Below are 17,911 nucleotides of genomic sequence, written 5' to 3'. Positions count from 1 at the left end.
TTCGTAAGGTGTAATTATTGGCTTTGGCTCTACCTGCACTAATAACAGCAATGAACACTGAACAAAAAAAGGCCCAATATAATTTTTTTTTCTGGAGATATCCTTTCTGAAATATTAATGTTTGTTCCCTCTAGGGTGGCACCTTTATTTGCTGTTTCTTATGCAACCAAGTTTGTTACTGTAGCTGCCTCTGCAACCAGAACTGCAGTGAGCAAATCTGTCCCTGGGGTCCAGGGGTCAGTTTTTTCCTATTTTATTTCTCTTTGGTATAATTTTAATTTATTTTCCCTTACTCTAACACTTATGGAGATCTAAAGGCAACTACTCCGGTTGAATAAATCTAAATACCATTACCAGTAGTTGGATATAGCCTCAGCATTGAATTCCATAACACTGTGAAGGCACCTATTTTCATTTTTTCATAAAGCAGGCTTTAGGAAGGGACAGCTGACCAACACTGTGTTGTGAAACTTGGAATTTTTGATCCATGAATCAGCAGATTTTGTCCCAATGTCTTCTCATACGCTGTGATTTTATCACATTCTTATAATTACTAACGGGACAAGTCCAAACCCCAGACCAAATGTCACAAGACTGTGCAAGATTCTTGTGTTAATCAGTGATTTGTTTCTCACTCTCATGGTGAGAAATGTCCAAAACATCTATTTCACATCTGTGAACTGCAGCAGAACTGAATCCATTTCCACTCAACAAAGAATCCCAGAGCCCTCACCCAACAAGACAAAGGTTTAGATGGGAACAGGGGATAAAATATGGTCCGTGGGGAAGTTTGAGGAGTTCAGAGAATGCTTGGATGCTGTGAGTGCTACAGAAAACATTAAATATTCCAGAAAGAAAAGCTCAATTCCAAAGAAAAAAAATCGCACAACGTTGAAAACTGAAGCCTTTAACCCAGGATTACTCAGGAAAGAGCATAAAAATATACAAGTCCAGCCCCACCACTGTGCAGCCTTCCTGTAGTGGTGGATTTATCTTTCCTTTGCCTTGCACTAGTGTATGTGCTACCTGGAATTTCAGTGAGCTTTCAGCTTGATTTTAACGTGTTTTAGAACAAATCAAACCTGCTAAATTGATTAATGAGAATTTACAGCGTTTTAATTATGGAGTGTGGTTTTGAATGATTTAAAGTCTGATATGAGCTCAGAGCAGCCCAAGATTCGGCGAGGAAATGAGAAACATGACATTTTGAAAAGGAAACCAATTTCCCTTAACTTAAACCGTTGCTCATATAAACCAAATTATAAATATACTCTGTGACTGTAATGCTACAGAGGACAGCTTACGAAAATATGATTAGTGGTGCAATTTCCTTAGGTTTCAGATCCTTTCTTCTTTTCTTTGCTGGCTTTAATGCAGGAAAAATCAACATCCTCCCTCCTCACCCACCCATCTTTCTCAATGAAAATAAAACAACAAATCAAATTCTGCAGGAGAGCTTGGGGATATCCTGACAAAACTCCACTGTACAAAGAGAACTCAGGACAAGGGGGTACAAAAGAAAATACAGGTATATAAAGGGTCAAGAAATGGCTGTGATCCCAAGGTTATGCCTCACCTAGTGCCACAGTTCAGCTTGGACTGACATCCACAGCTTCTAAGGGAAGCAAATACAGAGAAGTGGCAACATTTTTTTGTGCTTCAAAGACCATGCCTCTATAATTTGGCAAAGGGGCATCAAATGGGGCAAGCACATGAAAGACACCAAGAGCTTCCTTTGAAATACCTTCTGGTGGGTCAGGCATACAAAAGCAGAACCTAAAGGACCACCAATAAAACCTATTTTGAGCTGCAGGATCCTTCAGTACATCAATATGTGGGGTGGTAGTGGGACTGCAGGGCACCTGAGGAATGGCAGCACTTCCTTAGGTCATTGGTCTACTCCAAAAGCTTTGTTGCTTTGGTGTTAGAAAACTCAGCACTGCTAAATTTCAAGTTAAAAATTAAAAAAAGAAAATCTGGTTTACCTCATCTAGCAACTGGCAATCTGATGCTGCCTCTGCCGAGAAATTGGGCTTTATTCTCATGTAAGCAAAGGAAAAAAGAATGAGTTCATTGGCATTCTCCTTGCACAAATAACATGTGCAGCACTTCACAAAGGCAGCAGATAAAAGTAACATTATTTCATTTATCAGAAATGATGGGAAGGAAAATGCAAGGGAAGTACTTGCTTGGAAGTGTGTAGTGAGATAACTGTGTGTGAAGTATTGGTTTCTTGGAGTTTGGCAGCAATTTATTTATTACAGAACTCCCTTCTGAGTGCTACTTCCAACAAAACATGACCATCAGTGACATGGATAAGGATTTTGGAAAGCTGAGGCTTTGAAAATTCATTTGGGAGCATCTCCATTAGGGATCATTAGAACCAGTCCCTGCATGTACAAGGAAGACTCTGGACCCAACTCCTGCTGGCATAAGTATTTTGTTTTTACACAAAAATCTCTAGTGCTGAGAGCAGCAAGGAGACACAAAATATAGGGCAGCAATATCCTTTTTAAGTATTTTGGTGGTTGTTTTTTTTTTTTTTTTTTATCATCATTTCTCTTTGCTGCTTCTTTTCTCTCGTGGTGCAGTCCTGGAGAAAACAGTATAAATTCCCCAGTGCTCAGTTTCTAGTGTGTATTTAATCTGCCTTCATTCAAATGGTAATAGATCGTTACAGGGATACCTTCACACAGGTGCCTGGTGTGTATAATACCTCTTCATTACAGCGCTGAGGGAACTGGATCCTTTTTTTTTTAAATATTAATCTCTTTAGGTTTTCACAAGCCGTGCCACACATCATAATTTTAAGGTCCCATCTGATGACTCATTCTATTACTCCCAAGCCCATGCAGAGCAAGGCAAGAGACTGTCTGGCTCTCCAGCTCTGCTGTGTGGAACCCTGTGTGGAACCGGAGCTTTGTGAGGATTCAGGGGAGGAAGCTTTGTTAAAGGCACAAAGAAGGCAGCTGAAATGGAATGAACAGTTTGTCTCCATCCTTGGAAGTGTCCAAGGCCAGGTTGGACAGGGCTTGGAGCAACCTGGGATAGTGGAAGGTGTCCCTGCCCATGGCAGGAGGAGGAACTGGATCAGCTTTAAGGTCCCTTTCGACCCAAACCATTCAGAGATTCTGTGATTGTCTCAGCTCCCTCACAGCCTCTACTGGGTTCACCAGCCCTGTGGCATCCACTGCTCACTCCCAGCGCACAGATGTTGAGGTTATGACGTAAATAAGTTTGGTTTCATCCCAGGATCCCAGACCTGATCCCTTGGCACAGCTGCATCCACAGCAGTGCCCTGTGTTGGTTCTTGCCCCGTGGGCACGTTGCAGGGAGCAAAGCCAAGCTGTCCCTCCCTGGAAGCTGCAGCAGCGAGGGAGCACAAGGGATCTCTGCCCCAGAGCAGCCAGGTGGTGACCAGCATCTCTCACCTCTTGCCACAGATCCCAGCCACTGGGTTTATCATGGGAATCACAGCACAGCCCAGGGAAGCCGCCGAGGCTGTCCCTGCAGCTCACCTGCACCAAGGCAGCCCAGAGTGGATTAATGCAGTGGAGCTTGGACAGCTTTGCCACCCCATGGCCAACATCTGCCCAGCTCCTCCTGGAAGTGTCACACAGAGTTGTGTAGGACATTCAGCTGATCTCTGTAGGACAGACTGAGCTATTCCCGCTGCCTCCGTGAATTTCTACAGATGGAGCAATAAGGCACCAGTCTGGTGCCTACAAAATTTGTACCTGATCTGAAATGACCCTGAGACTAAAGAATTTTATGGCCTTTTTGTTCTCCCCAGGAGAGCCTTAAAAACAACCCCCCAGCATAAAAATGGAGAAAGACAATTATTAAAGGCAGTAACTACAGCACTGGGGACTGTAACTAAGAAAGGTTCTCAGAAACAGGGATTTGGAGCATGACGTGCTGAGGAAATTCATGCTCCTTTAAACAGGAGCAGTTGTAAGCGTGACAGTGCATTCCGAAAACATGTTTCAAGCATTTGGGACCCTGAGAGATTATTGAATACTGCACATTACCAGGTGTGAAGAGAAATTAAGGAAAATATCCCAAATGGAAGACGGGAGCTGCAGAAAAGTTCCAGCAGAGCTGAAATGATCTGAAAATAAGGAAGAGAACTAGGAGGGATTTATGCAGCTCTCCATTAGCATGAAGAATGCTGTCAGCAGAAGGGAAGGAAGAGTAGATACATTTCTGACAGGAACAGGTCCTTACAAACTCCAACTGTAAGAGTTTCCTGTTCTCTCCCGCCACCTGTTTTCAGCTCTAAGTGAAAACTAAAAGCAGAACAAGAGAAGTTGTAAAGAAACTCAAGATTTGTCCAATACTCCATGAGCATGGACCATGTCAACCTCTGTTGGAAACACAGGATGGATTGCTTCCATTCCTTTTCCTTAAGGAACTCAGCCCTTTTATTTTTTCCATAATTAAAATTATATATATACGCCTCCCCCCTGCCATATATTTATATTCTTGGAAACATTTGCTTGGAAAACATAATCCAGACTTATTGATGGCTAAAATGCAGAGCATTAAGAGAAAACAGGGAACTTGATTGCTTAAATCTTTAAAGTCTGGAGAGAGAACAGAGGGAGTTTCTGTAAAAGCAAAAAGACACACAAAACTTAGTGTTGGAAGAGCTTCCACATCTTGACTGATTGTAATTACTTGGAACTTGGATTTTAGTAATTTTTGTCTGTTAAGCAAAGTTCTGGCTGGGAAAAGGAAGGTATATCATTAGGCTTCTTCCTTGAAAAGGTTCTGTTTCCAAGATACTGGAAGTATGGAGAGACTTCCAAAGGCAAATTTCAGTTCGGCACAGTCAATTAAAGCTGAATAACAGGATAAAAAGTCTCCTTGGATAACTCTTGGCCCTGGTGGTAGGTGAGCACTATATAATTAGCACCAAGCTGGCAACTGTTCGTAGAACATTTGACAGAGGAATGTGCTCCCTCCCCGGGGATCCCTTCTCCCAGCCAAAGCCTGCACTGCCCTTTCCTGGGTGTTGGGGAAACTCAGAGGAAAAAAAAAAAAATTTTTTTTGCTTCCTACATCCTCATGTCCTTCCTGGAAGGAGCTTGGGAGCCCTTTCTCCTCTGTCGTATTCAACTTTCTCTGCTCACCCAGGCAGTGATGCGTGGCAGAGCTCTTCAGAAAGCTCAAGCAATCACTTGAGGCCCTGGGATAGCAATCAGCTATGCAAAATGACTATCATCTATCACTCTGTGATGTCTTCGGGAGACAAGTGAGAAAAACACGATCTTGGGTGTTTTGGTGAAGAAACCACACGATAAACAAAATCTCTGCAGCTCCACACAGCATAACCTGGCAGCAGAAATTCCAGACACCACGCTCCAAACTTCATCTGGAGCAGCCTGCATCCTGAAAACAAATCTGGGGAGTTACTATACACTGGAACAGCCCCAAAAACCAAGAAAAATAGAGAAGTTACCAGGAAAATATACATCTTGCTTTCCTCAAGTCTGTGCATAACATAAGACATCTCCAGTATGACAGCACTTCCAGCCAGCAGGGAAAGGAGTGGATGAATGAAAAACCATCTCCCTAAGCTTTGGGTGGTGAAAAAACACAGATTTTTAAATAGATGTTTCCCCAGCAGTGTTCAAGGCCAGGGTGGACGGGGCACTGGGCAAACTGGTTTAGGGTGAGGTGACCCTGCCCATAGCAGGAGGGTGGAAGGAGAGGAGCTTTACGGTTCCTTCAAACCCAAACCATTCTATAACTTTGTAACACCGAAGCCGATGTATTCCTTTGTAGTGCTCTTGCCACAAATCATTTCCAAAGGGAAAATTGTAATGTGACAAACTGAATTTCTGGTGTTGGAATGAATTCAGCTGGAAGAAATTGGTAAATCAATAAACCAGCAAAACTCCTGTGTGCAAATAGCCAGAAATTACCTACAGAAAATCACTCTCGAGCCTGCTGGTTCTCAGTAGTGCAGCCACCACGGCAGCTCCAGTGGCTGTGAATTTACAGCTGCTGTCTTCTCCATAGTAACTTAAGAGTCTGCCTGCACACAAAACAACAGAATGGTTTGGGTTGGAAGGGACCTTAAAGCTCATCCAGTTCCTCTCCCCAGTCATGGGCAGGGACACCTTCCACTAGCCCAGGTTGCTCCAAGCCCTGTCCAACCTGGCCTTGGACACTGCCAGGGATCCAGGGGCAGCCCCAGCTTCTCTGGGCACCCTGTGCTAAGAATCTCTAATCCCGTGGTTTTCTCTAAAGAAATTTCAGACATTTTACTCAACAGTTAAAAAAAAAATAAATTAAAAAGTGAGCTAGATTGCATTTGTGAGAGGTTAAAAGCAGGTACAAGGGCACTTACAACAGACGAGAACAAATTGCAGGTCTGCAGCCTCGCTCATCCACACTGACACCTCCAGGTGCTCAGCCTCGCTGGGAAAGGATAAAACGTTTCCCTTAAGTACGCTGCTAATGGCAGTAATTGGGAGATACCATCCTGAGTGCTGAACCAGCAAAAGCCCCCAGCTGGCCACAGGAACATCTCCTAATGTTCAATTAAGATAAGGCTCAGTATATCGTTCTGCAGTGTCTTTTTTATTTTTTCTTTTGCTGGGTGGAAGCTTTTGAGATCGATATATTTAAAAAAAAAAAAAAAATTAATATAGCCCATGGTTTCAGTTCCACTGGAGCCCTATTAAACATCTCTCTTCACTCAGCCCTCGTGCCTAATTGCCATCAGCCCAAGCACGTCACTTCTGGAAACCTCTCCTCCTGTTCCAGTTCTCCTCTGTTCTCAGCTCAGAGCTGTTGACTGGAAGAGTCCCTTTGACACCACAGGAGACTGGCTGCCAGTCAGCAGGGCTGTGGCTGCAGCAGTGCCTTCCCAGGACATGGAATTAGGTCTCCATATGGGGTCTCTGCCGTGGGAGGGGACAGGGGACAGTTGTGCCATGGGTAGGTACTGACCCAGGCAAGGCTTTGAGACAGAAACCCGCAGGGGCTGGGTTTGGGATGGTGCTCCCAGGTGCTCCCATGCTCCTGACTCATGAAAAGTTTACAGAAGCCCTGACACATTCCATGAATTCAGGTTTTACTTGGGAAAAATGGCCGTAATAAAAATAAACCAAAAGCAGGGGCAAAGCAATCTGAAAACACTGGTTCAGTTACACATTAGCAGTGGCAAGTTTGGCTCATTTTTTAACATGCACTCAAAGTGACATTTAATCTCCAGATTAATTCAAATTTTATTTCAAAATATGAAGGGAAACTTGGCATTTAAATTAACCTTCCATCCCAAAGTGATGTTTTTTCCTCTACTCTCATTCACTGGGAACATCGGCACACCTTTAATTACAGTTTCACCCCAGATGATTATTCTGCTCCGCTTTGCAAACTCAGCCAAGAAATCACCTACTTATACAGCTTTTGTGTCTTTACACATCTCAGGGCACCTGAAGAGCAGAGGCAGCTCCTCTCCCTGCTCCCCAGCCTGCTGTCCCCACTCAGGACAGTCCCAACCTTGACTCTGGGGGCCCCTGAGAGCTGTGGGATCCCTGTGGAAAATCCAGACAGGAGATGACGTTTCCTTGCTGCCCTCCCGTGGACATGCCATGACCACAGTCACTGGTACTTACTAAAAATCCTTGGCTTTACATGAAGATATTGGGCTTGGCTCTCCACCTGGATTGTTTTCTCTCCTCAAAAATAGTTGCATTTACCAAGACAATCAGTGTTTTTATGTGGAGGGAACACAGAGATGTTTCTAGATCATAAATTGTAATCCAAAATCTCTCTGGTACACAAAGATTAATATTTAATGTCTGTTCTATAATGTAATTTCTACAGACCAATCTTTCATCTTCAAAACTTGATCATCATAGACCTACAAAAGTTAGACTTCAATATGATAACAATACTTTATGGACACAGTGATTCCTGAATTCCCTCGCTGTCTCCCACCGGCAGTGATGGTGTTTCTGTGAGTCTTAAAAAATGAGCTAACACTTTTAATTCTCTATTTTCTCTTCAGCTTATATTCAGTACCGCTGAGCATCAAGTGTGAAATGCTAGGAGGAGCCAGATCAGTGCCAGGACAAGATGAGAAGCAGTACCTTTGCAATTGAGGTCATCATCCAAGGATTAAAAACAGACTGTGATCTAACTCCATCTGTTAAGTGTCTAGGGACTCCATGTCTAGTACACAAGAATGCTGTCCTCATAATAGGAATTTTGGAAAGATCTTCAAGAAATCCATCAACTTTCCAGTTGGTTAATGAATCTTTTTTTTCCCAAATGTTAGTCAAATACCTCACATGCTCAGTGTGATATTATGTACAACAGGCCCATGAACCAAATTCTTCCCCTGTTTTGCAGCTGCTGTAATTTATATTTCCCAACAAATCACGACTTTGCCTTTTCTCCTCCTGCCTTAAACAGTGAAGGAAGGGAGAACATGACCATTCCAGGCTGCCCAGAGGAAAGAAGGACAAAACTGCTAAATTGACTCAGTGTGAAAATGTCACACTACCCTGGCGCAACCCCTGGTGTTCTCAAGAAGCAGAGGTGGAAGGAGCCAGCTCCAGATGCTGGGTAGTTTTTCTTCCCTACAGGAAAGTAACATCAAATGCTGCTCTCAGGCACAGGAATTGCTCTGGGAATTGAGAGCCCTCCATCCACAACCTCCTTTCTGGTGTCTTGACATAATGCAAGTTAAAATCTTGCACCACAAACTCTGAAGAGCTGCCTAAAGCATCATAAAATCATACAATGGTTTGGGTTGGGAGGGACCTTAAAGATCATCCAGTACCACTCGTCTGCCATGGGCAGGGACACCTTCCACTGTCCCAGGTTGCTCCAAGCCCCGTCCAACCTGGCCTTGGACACTTCCAGGGATCCAGGGGCAGCCACGGCTGCTCTGGGCACCCTGTGCCAGGGCCTCCCCACCCTCACAACAAAGGACAAGATACTGGCCACAATTCCAGTTTGGCAGCCACTTCTCTTTCCTAGCTAAAGAATTGATTACTTCCCTAAGAATAGTTACTTTTCTCTTGCTAACGCTGAGATGAAACACTGCAGACATCCAGAAATTCTGCAAGCCCCATCTTCCTTAGATTTGCAGTAGGAATATTGCCACTGGTTTTGAATATGCAAACCTCCAGATAGTGAATGTGAGTAGTGAGGGCTCATTTCTAATCTAGAGTGAGTTAATGGACAAATCCAGCTAGTAGAGGATAAAGCTGCTTATACACTGACCTGTAGTCACAGAGCTGCTGCAATCATCTGAAAAAATAAATCCCAGCAAAGCCAAAAGCCAGCTCATGGCTCTGGTATCAGCTCACCTTCCTTGAAAAGACTGCAGCCATGTGAGCATTTTGGTCCCCGTGATCTATTAGGTTCACAAAAAGGTATGTGCCTTAACTTGTGCCCTCTGCGAGGGCGTTTTATGGGCTGTTATTTGAGCAGGTATGTACAGGTAACCCTCAGGTGTCTCTGGGGGTGTGGAACACAAGCCTGTGTGGGACAGTGATACCCACACAGGCACTGAGCTTTGCAGCTTGTTCTGATTTCCAGTACAAGCCTAACTGGATTTCAGTGATTGATTTTTGTCTCTCCCCAGCCCGCTTCACTGCCTCCCCTGGAAACCTACAGCATTTAAACTTCCTCAGCCAAAGTTAGACCATGAAGATGTGGATCCTTGGCTTCTGTACGAGGTCAGAGGCATTTGGCAGTTTTACCCATCTCAGACCCCTAGAGATGGGAAGAATCCAGGCGTTTCATTCCTGAGTGTATCTGCAATGCACAGTCTTTTCACACAGCCATATAAAACCACTGCTCCCCTTGTGTGTTATCAAGGTTGCTCAAACAAAGGACATTGTATCTAAGCTAAACACACACGGTGTTTTCAAACCAGGAGTGTCCAGGAAGCCAACAGCAACCTCGCTCTTGAAAATATGATGACAAAGAATGAGTTAATTTTGTTTAAATTAAGGTTCTACTGCATTAGAGGTTAATTGCCAGGTGGGAGCAATATTTTGGTTAATTGTTCTTTACTCAAAAGGTGGCACATCTTAACTGAAATGCCAACTGCAGGACCACAAGTTGCATGTAAAATTATCCTTTCTTTGACAGCCATGTTCCCTGGCTCCTTATTCCCCAGATTTCCTGGGAGCTTGGGTCTACCTTAGAAGCAGGAAGGCATTTCCAGAAATCAGGAGCTTTGCTTACTGCCAGAGCACGATCCCTACCAGCTGCTTCCCTTGCTGAGCAGGGAGCACAGGAACGGCAAAGACATGTGCTGCACTCCCCAGGCTGCCTGTGAACCATGACATGTCACTTTTGAAGTCACCTCCTTTCCAGTATTTGAGGTTTGATTGTCCCAAGGCAGGAAGCAGGAGCTGATTTTAGCTCCTGGAGCATCTCGAGAGCTTTAGGAGATGGAAGGCAGAGAGAAATAAGGGACAGGGACTGCATGTTCCTCCATCAGGGCCGAAGCTCAAGCCTTCAAAAGGAGAAGGAAAGATGACAGAATAAGGATATACCTTTCAACAATCACTTAAAGAAATTCCTTATCAATCTGTTTTTGTGGGAATCAATTGTGTCCCAAAGTCAATGACAATTCCAACAAACCCACCCTGAATGAGCCCAGTTGAGGCCAGGTGCTCATCTATGGATTCCCCTCCGGTTCCTGCAGATGTCTCTGGGATGTGTGTTTCTGTAATGTCTGTCTGATGTTATTTTTTTTTCCTGTGTGCATAATATTCTTTTTATCCCCCAAATTTAATTTTCTAACTTGTTGGCTTTATTGCTTAAAATTTTAGTAGAGGTTTTGGGTGTGCTGCTGACAAAATAATAATTTATATTGTATCAGTCAGTATCACTCCATTGTCTTAATCTTTCATAATGGTTTTTCTGCAGCTTCCAATTTTCCTCTGAATAAAACAAATTACTTAGCAAGTGGAATATCTTCTTGTCATAATAATTTAATATTAAAATGTCAATAAGATTTGGTACACACAGCAGAGGGCACAGAGGTACAGAGGCAGAGCAGAAATGAAGTAAACTTAATAAAGTGAGTGAGAAGGTACAATAGGGATTGAGGTTGGCTCCTGCACTGGATATGAAAGAACCTTTTTATCCTGCAGTGCAGTACAAACATTGTGTAAGCAATAAAATGATTGCAGGAGCACTTCTTGCTGCTGCTGTTTGCTGACACTTAGTGCAGCACCAGTCCTTGTGGGGAGGGAGCAGCACTGGATGGGGACAGCGGGTGGCACAGGGTGGGAAGGAGGGAATGGCCAGAGGCTGGTGGCACACCCTGCCCTCTGCAAGGCCATTCCGTGGGGTTCCTGGCTTGTGCCTGGGTGAAGGCTCCGGTCTGTGGTTCAGCATCCTGATCCAGCCTTCGGGGCAGGATTCGTGCTGGGAAGTCTGAGCCCTCCATCAGCAGGCAGACCTCAGCACTCACTTGTGAATGTTCTCATGAAACTCAAGCCTTCATTTTGGTCAAATTCTCCTTCTGATACAAACTTAACAGATTGCATTGGCAGACGAGTGCTAAATGCTGTGAATTTATCTAGAACATAATGAGTTCCCTAAAAATGTCTGGAAGCCTCAGGAACAGATATGTCCCTTCCCCCCTGCTGAGATGGTCAGCAGGACATGCTTTGGGAGCAGTCCTGATCTTCCTTGGGCAGCCATACACGTCTTTGTGAGATGAAAGTGCAGCATTACAATGACAAATCCAGAATAATTCAGGTTGGAAGAGACTTTAGAGGTCACCCTGTCCAGCCCACTGCTCAGAGCTGGGCTAGCTTCAAAGTAGCATAAATTCAAAGAGGAAGCACATTTGCATGAGCTCCAGGACCTTATTATCTGTCTCTGTTCTGTCTCAGGCTAGAGGGAAAGCTGTTCCTGTATCTAAACCACCCTTTTCTCTCCTGCAGCTATGGAAATGGGTGTCGCATTCACAGCTGACTCTTTCCACACAAATATACCACCGTTTGAAGTCCCCCTTTTCAGCACCTAAGGTCTCCTCCTGCAGAAACACGACATAGGGCTTGATTTAAGTGTGCAACTTTTCGTAATTCCTGGGAAGGAACAAAAAGGGAGAGCTGGAGAAGCCGTTTTCCCTTTTCACAAAGGAATGTCTTAATGTCTTACACCATAGTTCCACCCTGCATAGCAAGTAGGCACCACTTTGATGTCATTTTAACCAGAGACTGACAAGAGTCAGCTGAAATATGTCTTGCTCTATCCTAAAGCCTTCCACAAATAATCCCAAGGGTGCCTGGGCCACGCAGGATGGCAGCAGGACACCAGGGAGCTGCAGAAATGTTCCCAGAACTCAGAGCATCAGAAAGTTTGATGAAAGTTGGTTGAGTCTTCTGCTCACATTTTTTTTTTACCAAGAATGAATAGGAAAGGTCCTTCATCCACTCTGGGAGGTTTTTCCTTATTAACTGCTGCCCTCCTATGTGTAAAAATGAAAGTGGTAAAGACCAAAGTCCTTCGAACAGTCACAATATCAAATGTCAGGGTGATTTAACTGTCAAGAGCTATAAACAAAGCTCCTAGAAAAGGAGGAATTTTTGAATCCCTGTGCCAGTGAAAGGCTCTTTGCTGCTGTATGGTTTGTTTCCCAGTTCTCAGACTGTACCAGTTTAAAATCAGTCAGCACTTTTCTCCAGGGCTCATTCCACAGGACTAATTGCTCGGATAATAGGGAACTGATGCTGATGTTCAGCCAATATTTTCCTCTCTTCCCCTGTGGGCACTTTCTGGCTGCCGCCAGGAGTCCCTGCCTCTGTTTCTATCTACATGTTAATGCTCCTATCTACAGCCTAAATACCTGTTGCTCACTGTAATTGTCCCTCCTCAATTCAAATTTTAGCTCAGCAACACTGCCATAATACAGCTTTTATTTATCAGATTACTCTCTGTCATTTCTTCTTAATTGTTTTTCATTTGTTGACTTCTTCCTGGTGTTGAAGTGGTCGTAACAGAATACAATTTTCTACATGTGCCCAGCTGCTCTTTTATGGACAATATTCTCATCTTTTCTCCCTCCCAAGCCTCTAGTCTTTCAGCTCTAATTGTCTGGTGGACTTACTCGCAGCCGTGCTGCATTGCCAAAAATATATTCTGAAATATCAGATATTTTGGTTTTTCCATATTCTCCAGCCCTGCTGAGTGTGTCCCACCGACCAGCACCAATCAACCCCACCTACCAACCCATCCATCCATTGGTTTCATCTCATTGTACATTGCCTCATTGCTTTTCTCTCTTGGTCCATCAGAGTTTTTCCCAGAATGGTTTTCCCATTGTTGTTTGCTATGCCTTCCAATTTAGGTATCACCTGGGAATTTAATTACTGTGCTTTCTACCTGTTTTTCCAGGTCAGTAAGTGTGATTTTGAGCAAGACTGGACATAACAGAAGTCCCTGAGGTAGCCCTAGCACAGCTTCCCCCAGCTAGGCCTTGCCTGCTGATGTGGCACAGCTCACAGCGTCCTGGCTATGCTCAATCCATGTGGAATGACTTGCCTCCAAGGAACTGGACTGAGTTAGTTTTTGAGTAAGGTTTTGTGAGTCACTGTATAAAATTATTTACCAGAGTGCAAAATGACAAATAAAGGTTTGGCATCCAAATTTAACAAAACATCTAACCCAGCAAGTTCCTTTCAGTAAGAAACAACACCTGCTCTCCCTTCTATATCCTCCTCTCCTCTGGGGTTTACACAGGTCCCCTTATCTGTCATTGCATCATTTACTTGAATAGGTCACAGAATGCTTTGGGTTGGAAAGAACATAAAGACCACATAGTTCCAAATCCCTTCCAGAGAGAATGTCAGCTTCCTACCAGGCCTTTCCAGGATCTCCCTCTCCTGTCTGCATCCTGCCCTGTCGGGTCTGTCTGGGAGCAGCAGCACTTTTGGTTAAAGGGCAATGCTGGGTTTCTCCTTCAGAGAAAGAACCCATGAGTGCAGCCCATCCCATGCCAAGCCCACCCTGTGCATCCACACCTCCAGATCCTGTGGTGGACTGAGTGCAACAAAACTAAACAGAATGGACCTTACATCCCGCTCACCAACAAATTGCTCATTAACAAGACATATTTTTTTTTAAATTTAAAAGTTCTTGTACTGGACTGTGTCTAAAACCTCTCCACTGTGTAGTATTGTTCATTTTCAAAGAGCTGGCCTATATGTGAACAAATTCTCCTTAGTTCCCCAATCCTTCTGCAGAGAACTGAGAGAAAAAAAAAAAAAACAAACAGCAAAAAAGAAACCAACCCAGAAATTATTTGTAGAATTGTTTAGAAAAATCTTTTCAAAATATGAAGTGAGTTGAAAATTATTTAAAAGCTCTAGAGGGCAAGATTGATAAATAAAGTATAAATTATGCACTATTATCTACCGAACCCACAGAGTGGTGCTGCATCCTACAGGGCACTGCATGCTCATCCATGGGCCAGGACTGCATCTGGATAAAGCTATCACCTATTTACAGCGAGGCCTAATGAAGCAGTATTTGTAAAGCACTTGGGACCTTCAATTAAATGCATTACTTTTGATTATTTCCCCTACTTCCCTAACACCTAGGGGCAAAAAAAGTCAGGCTGGAAACCAATTGCAGACCAATTAAATCCAAGTGTGTGTCCGCGCAGGAGGAGCAGCAGAGGTGGGTAATTATGCATTGCTGACAGGAGGAACGTGAGCTGGAGATGCCACAGTGCTGCCTGGGCTTTGTGGCATTCCCAAATGGCATTCAGGAAACATTTCAAGGGGATCAAATCTGCCTCACGGGCGCTATACAAATTCACCATCATAAACACTGAATAATACATTACGCTAATCTGATTGCTATTGACTGTTACAGTTGCATGTGTGACCTTGGGCATACATTAATCAAAGGCAGCCGCTCGTATTTCCATCCTGCAGCGATGAGCAAAGCTCATCTCAAATCTCCTCTTGTCCCTGCACCTCTTTCTGTTCTGTCTGCTGTCACATGGAGATGGAGCCTGGTGTTTGGAGGGAAATAGCTTTCTTCAATGCTCCCCTCTTCGTTTGAGCAGACACGGGAACGCTCCGATAGGGAGTAACAACAACACGCACCTTTTTGTCCACCCAGCGCTCCCTGAACCCAATTTAGCAAGTGTCGCAATCTGAAAGAGCATTGGAGCTTGAGAGTAATTGGTTTCCCAGCAGACTACAACTAATCCCAGAAGCTCTTTGGAATTTCAGCAGAGTGTTTATTGTTTACCCTAAGAAATGAGGCATCGTATAAATGAAAGAGCCCATTGCTGACACCCTTCACACAGTGACGCGTGTGTGTGTTTGCTCACATGAGCTGCAGCAAGGCTTAAACCCAAAAAACCCAATCCCTCATCAGTTCCCTTTCCCTTTGTCATTAACAGGAGACAGGGAATACAAGAAAGAGCTGACAGTGTGTTGACAACAAACTGAAAAGGCATTGCTTTGCCTGCATTGATTCCCTTCTCTTTCCCCAAGGCTATGAGATGATGCTTGCTGGATTATATTGCAAAAAGCTCCTGCAGGTGCTCCCTGGTTTGCTGCCTCCTGCCCCAATGTGGCCTTTGTGGAGAGCCTTCCCCCGGGGAGTGTTGAAGCCCAGCAGCAGGGCTCTCTCAAAGCGTGGTGTAACAAATACAAAATCAGACAAAACCTCAAAATAATCTGTTGAGGTGGGTTTGATGTGGTCTCAGACCATTGGCATGCAAATGCATTCCTTTAACAGCTTTACTCCTTCACTTGAGGGCTAAGCATGATAGTCAGTAATTTAAAGGCAAAGGACTGAAAGAGGCTGGGGTTAAGCAAGTGTTGTAAATGTAGACCATTTATATTTAAATGAAATTTAAGCAAGCTATGGCAATACGGATACTATATGAATAATTGGCTCTACACCCACAGGTACCTGCTTTTTAACTGTTGGGTTTAAAAAAAAATAAAATTTTTCAAGAAACCTCTCAATGCTTCTACTAAAATTCCACTCTGCGCCTTGTCGGAGAGGGCCGAGAGGGAGGTGCTGAAGAATGCCTGGACATGAAGGAGAAATAAAGAGGAGCAGGTTGCATGGCTTCTCCTGACAGGCCAGCACTTCTACCTCCCAGCTATGCAAAAACACACAGAACTTAATTAAGAGGGTCCATTTTCTCTACAAAGCCTTTTATGGTCCCTGGCCTTTGCTCAGATACATTTACTTTTTCCATCAGTCACATCAGAACCTCCGGGCTGCTGCCAGGGGACCCCCTGGAAGCTTTCTCCTTTATAAATTTTTCACACCAATTCTATTACTTGGAGTGGACTTTCACTCCATGAGGATGCAGCCTGATCCCCCCAGACTTCTCTCAACCCTCTCTGCATTTGCCACAATGAAGAATTATAGTGCATGCAGACCACTCTTCCTCCTTTTTCCATTACTCAGCAGCTCTTCAGCACACGAGAGTTTCACGATAAATTAATGGATATTTTAGGACATCTGAAGAGTGGTCTTAGAAAGATGCACCAAATTTTGTAAAGAGAATCTCCAGGCCATATCAGTCCCTTGAATATGACCATGAATGGCCATCGAAGACTCCCTTGGAAATAAAAACTGATTACAGAGTTTTGGTGTCTTTGTGGGTTTTTATCCGAATGACTCAACACGAAATGGTCACGCATTGGAAATCACACTGCAAAAGTACATTTCTTGTCCCTCCTAAGATTCCTCCTCACATCCCACAAGGAAATTTTAATTCAGCTCCCACATGGAGGTCCAAAAGGGAGGATTGCTGGCTACTGCAGACAAGGATGTTTCAAAACTAACTCTAGGAAAGAGACTCCATGAATTCTTTCACCTGAAATCCAGATTCAGGAAATAAAATAAAGGAATGGCTGAAGACTGCATCCTACACTGACTGGCTATTTCATATTCCCACGAGTCAGGCAGGGGATCTTTTTACTCTGCCCTCCCTTTTCACCAGAAAAGCCTGGAGTTAAGGAAGCTCAATTTCACTTACACAAGTTTAAAGCCAGCATAACTTCTGACTCTTGTGGGCATTACTTTTGATTTATACTCATGACGCCAAGGAGAAAATCAGATCAAGGGAATATAAATCAAACAGAGATCAATACCGAGCATCAAGGTACTAATTCTATCTCCTGAAACGGCCCTTACAAGCTGCAGGAGGCCGGGAGACAATTCCCCCGGCACAGGCACAGCAGATTTATGTGGAGCCGTGGTCCTGGAGCAGGGGAGATGTTGGAGGTGGAAGGGGATGGGTCTGCACTTCACGCTATTAAGAATCTCTGTCTGTCTGGGCTGTCAAACAGTCTGGGGGCAGCTTTGGGAGGTTGCCATAAATCAGCACACCCTTGCACTGGGGACTGGGGATGACAACCAAGTTGGTTTAAAATTATTTTTCACTGTGGCATTTTTTTGCCTCCAGGAACCGCTGCAGAACCTCAGCCTTGCTTCTCTTGATGGGAGGACCATGGAATAAGAAGGAGTAGTGAGGGACTGAGAGCTCTTCCCCAAACCCAAACCCTCCTGAATGGCATGGCAATGTTCTCTTCATCTTCCTCCAGTGACACAACAGCACTAAACCTGGTCTTTAAAGTGTACTGGGAAGTTTCATGACTGCACCAAACGTGCACTGGGTGGAAAGGGCTGAGCCACTGATCCATAGGAGGACACAGTTCAGGGGTTGGGAATGTTCTACAAGCAGCCCACGAAGTGCCAGGCAGATGTTCACACAAGCCAACAGCTTGTCTGGTGGAGTCTTAATTTGTTTTTAGGAGATGTAGTAAAAAGGATGAGGTGCTCTGGCTGCTTTCTGCCAGCGCTGGTAAATGCGACTACATATATTATCACAGCCTGAAATCAAAGGGCTCGGGAGTGGAGGAGTGGGAGAGAC

General features: G+C 44.2%; 1 long non-coding RNA gene across 2 annotated transcripts in view; it reads left to right on the top strand.

Moving 5' to 3' along the window:
* LOC125334738 overlaps positions 1 to 13,678 on the top strand; it is a 30,252-nt gene extending 16,574 nt beyond the window's left edge. The window contains exon 4 of one of the 2 annotated variants that reach the window (XR_007207212.1): positions 13,393 to 13,678. This is a non-coding gene — a long non-coding RNA (uncharacterized LOC125334738). Of the gene's footprint in view, positions 1 to 8,026; positions 8,826 to 13,392 lie in introns of those variants that run through there. The other variant, XR_007207211.1, reaches the window with a different exon arrangement.
* Positions 13,679 to 17,911: the final 4,233 nt, after the last annotated feature.

The sequence above is a fragment of the Corvus hawaiiensis genome, chromosome 17 (genome assembly GCF_020740725.1).
Source record: "Corvus hawaiiensis isolate bCorHaw1 chromosome 17, bCorHaw1.pri.cur, whole genome shotgun sequence".
Lineage (NCBI taxonomy): Eukaryota > Metazoa > Chordata > Aves > Passeriformes > Corvidae > Corvus > Corvus hawaiiensis.
Note: the sequence above shows the minus strand (reverse complement) of the source record. Positions and strands in the feature narration are given on the sequence as shown.